At 56.2% G+C, this 5,049-nt stretch overlaps 1 long non-coding RNA gene across 1 annotated transcript; it reads right to left on the minus strand.

The window, feature by feature from the left end:
- Positions 1–259: 259 nt before the first annotated feature.
- LOC113602037 (uncharacterized) lies at positions 260–3,087 on the minus strand. The gene is made up of 2 exons (XR_003423420.2): positions 2,915–3,087; positions 260–552 (listed from the first exon to the last, which is right to left on the minus strand). It is a non-coding gene; the product is annotated as an uncharacterized LOC113602037 (long non-coding RNA).
- Between the last annotated feature and the right edge of the window lie 1,962 nt (positions 3,088–5,049).

Genomic DNA, 5,049 nt, shown 5'->3' on the forward strand with positions numbered 1-5,049 from the left:
CAGCGAGGCGGTAGGAGGGCAGCCCATCATACCTTGCTAGTCACCCTTGGCCCAGCAATCCCACTCCTGGGATTCTGTCCCACAGAGACACCCACACACATGCGACGTGCGCACAAGAGCATTCACGGCTGCACTGTTGTGGCAGGAACAGATTGGGAACACCTTGTCTGTCCATCAGCGTGGGACGGGCTGAGCCTACGGCATGTCCCCGTGATGGACTACCATGAAGCTGTGAAAGAATGTGGAAGCTCTCTGTGTGTGACAGTGCAAAAAAGCTCTGGGGTTTTGTCAAGTGAAAAAGCAAGTACGAGTCAGCGGAGGGCAGAGAAAGTGGCTCAAGTCCCGGCAGGGGCAGGACACAGCGTGACGGACGGCTCCGGAGACACGGGGAATTTCGCATGATTGGAACGAGGGGACAATGCCAGGCAAGCAAGATGGAGGCCCGCTTGGGAGGGTCCCTCTCTTTCAGAGAAGAAACTGGAAACCACCAGGAGCCGAGGGATAGTTTTCAGTAAGTTCTGATCTGCTCTGTCTGGTAACAAGATCTGGCAACTGCAAAGCAATGACCCACATTTATAACACGCTTTACCCACGTTGTATCATTTAAACCTCTCAACAACTCCTCATCCCACAAGGGGGGGGTGCTATTATCATCACCCCCATTTCACAAATAAGGGAATAGAGCACAGAGAGGTTAGGGAACCAGCCCAAAGTCACACAGCCAGTAAACAGCACAGACAGAGAAAGAATCCAGAGCCTGGCTCCTGAGCCCATGCCGCGTCCTCTCAGAGCAGTGGCCTGGAGGGGGCCAGCTGGAGGCGAGGGAGAGGTCAGAAGGCTGTGGTAACAATCCAGACATCGGAGCAATAGGGCCTGGGGGAAAGCAGTGGCTTTGGGGATGAGGACTCAGGTGTAGATTTGAAAGTGTTTAAGAAGGTAGAAACAAGCCCCGGTGGCGAGTGGGGTGTGGCCGCTATGGAAGGGGCCCAAGATCCCATTGTTCACATACTCGTGTAGCAAAATCATGGAGTGGCTGTACTAGGTACTTCGTGCCAGGCATTGTTCTGGGAAACCGGCTGGCCTCAATCCCCAAAACAGACAAATCTATGCCCTTAAGGAACTTTCATTCTAGCTGGTGGAGAAAGACAATAAACATAATGATATGTAAATTACATAGTCTGTTAGAAGGGCGGAAAACATAAAATAAAGGCAAGGGTGGTGACAGGCAGTCCTGGTCAAGGAAGCTTCTGAAGGTTTTTTTTTTTTTTCTTTTTAATGTTTATTTATTTATTTTGAGGAGAGAGGAGAGGCAGAGAGAGAGAGAATCCCAAGCAGGCTCTGTGATGTCAGCGCAGAGCCCCACATGGGGCTCTATCTCACGAGCCACAAGATCATGACCTGAGCCAAAATCAAGGGTCGGATGCTTAACTGAGTAAGCCACCCTGGCGCCCCCCACCCCTCTTTTGAAGTTTTAAATGGGGTGGCCAGGGCAAGTCTCACCAAGAAGGTGACGTTTGAAAGAAGGCATAAAGGTGGTGAGGGAGTGAGCCTTGCAGACACATAGGGGAAGGGCATTCTAGGCAGAGGAGCAGGACCTGGGACATCCGAGGTATTAGACATCAAGTGGATCACAGAGCGAGCCACTGGGGAGAGAGAGGTCTGGACATGGGATGGCAGGTGCGTGTGTGTGGGTGTTCGGGTGTCCACAGCATAGAAGACACTTGATACCTTGAGACTGAATGAGATCTGGAGGGAGAAAGTGAAAGGTGTGCTTGGCGTCAGCATCTGGGTCAATGAGAGAGAGAGAGAGAGAGAGAGTGAGAGAAGGTTTCGGGGAGATCCTGAGAGGCAGCCAGAAGTGGTGTCATGTAAGCATGTGCATTATGGGGTCTGGGGCTCAGGAGAGGCACCAGGGGGCTGGAGCCCTGAAGATGCAGGGGGAGTACAAGCTAGGGGTGGGAGAGGTCTGTCTCCTCGGGAGGAAGAGGAAAAGGCCGAGGACAGATCTCGGGGTGGGGGCCCACTTGCAGGTGGCATTGGGAGAAGGGAGACGCAAGAAGGGGCCCGCAGGAGGAGCGGCCAGCGAGGTGAGAGGTCTAGGCGTGAGTGGAACAACACTGAGGAGGTGAATCTGGGGTGGCAGGGAAGTAACAACAGAGAGGTTGCCAGTGACCCTGGCGGAGCACTGGCGGGAGTCAGATCTCTGAGGTCAAGGGGAGGTGGGAGGTTGGAGGCAGCCATGGAGGCAGAGGGGGGACAACGCCTTCAGGGGCTGGGCAGAGCTGGAGGTGAGGCCGAGAGAGGGCTTCCGGAGGACGGGAAGGCCGTAAACAGAGGGTTTGATGCCAAGAGGCACTGAGGGCCAGCTGGGGAGCCCAGCCTGCCAGGCAGGGGTGCCTGGGCACTGCTCGGCAGCATTGGGTGCCACAGGGTCCTTGCTGAGTGTGACCGGACCACAGATGCTCACTGCCCTGTGTCTGCTCCTGCCCCCTGCCTGGGCAGGCCCCCAGGAGCTCACCACCCCACCACCCTCTCCAGGGCAGGGGTGCCAAATGTTCCAGGAGGGAATGGACAGGTGGAGGCAGGTCCAGGTAGACAAGAATTCAGGGGAGAGGTGCTGGCTTTACAGCTCGAGTCTGGTCACCCCCTCCCTTTGTGGGACACCTGACCTCACCTACTGAATCAGTAGAGCTAGAGGTTTGCCAAGGGGGTGGGTCTGCCCCTCTGGTCAAAAGGTTCTCAGGAATCCACCTACTTCCTCTTTTCTGAAAATCAGAACTACTGCTGTTAATTTCGGGGAAAAGGAACTAACCTTCATTGTGTGGCCCTCCCCCTACACACACACACACACACACACACACACACACACACACAGTGTGAGCAGGTGCGAGGCCCAGAGCTGGTTATTACTCACCTGGTGTGAAAAGGCCTCAAAGAGAGGACACTGTTGTTTTCCCTTCTTGACAAGCGGGAAAGCTGAGGCTGTGGGAGGCTCAGTGACTCACCCAAGGCCCCACCGTGTTGTGACATGGAGGTCACTGACATGGAGGTGAGTATGGAGAGGAGAGGCCTGGCCATGTTGTTATCTGTCCCCTGCACATGGTGGGCCAAACACTCCATGTGGCCGGATAAATGTCTAATCTCCCCTCCTATCTCAGTGGCTGGTTTCCTAGATGCCTGGGGCTCCTGAGGCTCATACGAACCTATGAAAGGGGTCCTCACCTCTGGTGAGAGGCACTCAGGGCCTGAGAGAGGCTCCAAGGGGGGTACTCAGCACACGGCCTGCTTCTCAGACAACGCTCAGTCCCCACGCACCCCGCTGGAGACTTGGGATTGGCCCCTGAGGGGGCTAGTGACCAGAGCCTGGAGTCCACACATGGTGGCTCCATCTGCCCCCCGCCCCCCCGCCCATTGTGATACCCAGAGGCCAGCTCTCTGCTGGTCCCTAGCCTCCCACAGATGCCCTAGCCAGAAATGCCTCCCACTCTTCTCTGCCTGCTTAAGAGCAAAGGGTATAGGCTTGGGGCTCAGAGTGAGGCTCTGTGTGACCTCGGGCAAGGTCTGTAAGCAATTGGAAACTTTTCCTCTTCTGCAACAAAGGGGTGCAAACAATGACAATGCCCAGAAGATTCCTGAGGATTAGGGGAGATTCTTCCAGAGCCTGGCTCATAGAAGGTGCTCAGTTAGTACTACTTCCTTTCCCCCAGGACCCCAGGCTCCTAGAATGCCCCCCACTGTCAGCTGCTAGGTGCTGGGACTGAGTCAGCTCTGGAATGAAATGGAGTAGAGCTTTAGGACTTGGTCCCTGCTTCAGGGAATTGATGGTCTAGCCTGGGCGTTTGGGGTTCATGTCCCTCCCCGGCATCCTGGAGGAAAGAGACCATGAACTTCAGAGCAAGCATGAGGGACCATGTGGAGGCGGGGCCCTGCAGGAAGCGCCTCTGCAAGGCCCACCCCTAACATTTGTGGGGCTCAGAACAGAAGCACAAGGGGAGGCCCATATATGTCTAGATATTTAAAGGTTATACATCAAGCTAACAAATTGCTAAATGGAATACATTCTAGCCTCTTACGTGGATAAATATGCCCGGAGAACAACCTGGAAAGTCAGAGTGCAATTTAGAACTCTTGGACTCCTGGGGTCCAGTGCTGGAATGTGGCAGGGCGAAGAGATCCCCTCCCCCAACTCCTCTCCTGGCTCCAACTTTGGATACTGCCCAAGGCTGCCCCAGGCCATCCAGCCATGTTTCATTCACAGACCAGGCAACAGCTGTCCTTGTCTACCCCTTAGGCCTGGGGTGTGCATACCAGCCGCAGGGTCAGGGGACAGGCCCACGCAGACTGTGGGGCAGGGAGTTCTGGGGTCCTGCATGCGGAGGAAGAGCATGGGCCTTGGGTGGGCACGTCCCCTTGGCTCATGGGCATTTTGCCCCTCGATTGTGGGGGTGAAACCAGAAGAGGGTCAGAGTGGATTCCTCTAATGTGCAGGGCCCAGGACAGGAGCCCTTCCTGCCTGGGTCTAAGTTTGAAGCTACTCTTGGGGTACTCCCAGGACCTAGCTCCAGAGTCCAGTGCCTGACCTGTTTGCATCCAGCACTTGAGCCCCACTGGACCAGGGAAGCGCAGACCACTGTGTCTTGCTGAGCTCACAGTCTAAGGAGTGACCCCCCCGCCCCTGGACATCAGGGATCCCTTCCTTCCTACCTAGTGAACCTCATTCTCCTCATGTGGGATGGGGGAGGGATGTCTGCTGCCACACGCCCGCCCCCGCTCTCTGAGCCCTGATCTCACGCTGCCTCTTCTGACTCTGCGGACCACGCAGTCCCCGACCCCGCGGGCAGTGGGCAGCCCTCCCTAGCTCGTGCCGGGAAAGTGGGGCACTTTAGTCCATGTTTCTCGCTCACTCAGCTGAAAAGCTACAGCTGCCCTGAGGCTCCTCCCTGGGTACTGGCCGCTCCTTCCCTGATGCTGTGTGACAGGCCTGACCTCGGGACTCCTGCACCTGTCCTGCCGCCCTGCTGCTGGGTGCCTCCCTCACCTCGGGGAGGG

This window comes from Acinonyx jubatus, chromosome B3 (assembly GCF_027475565.1).
Source record: "Acinonyx jubatus isolate Ajub_Pintada_27869175 chromosome B3, VMU_Ajub_asm_v1.0, whole genome shotgun sequence".
Classification (NCBI taxonomy): domain Eukaryota; kingdom Metazoa; phylum Chordata; class Mammalia; order Carnivora; family Felidae; genus Acinonyx; species Acinonyx jubatus.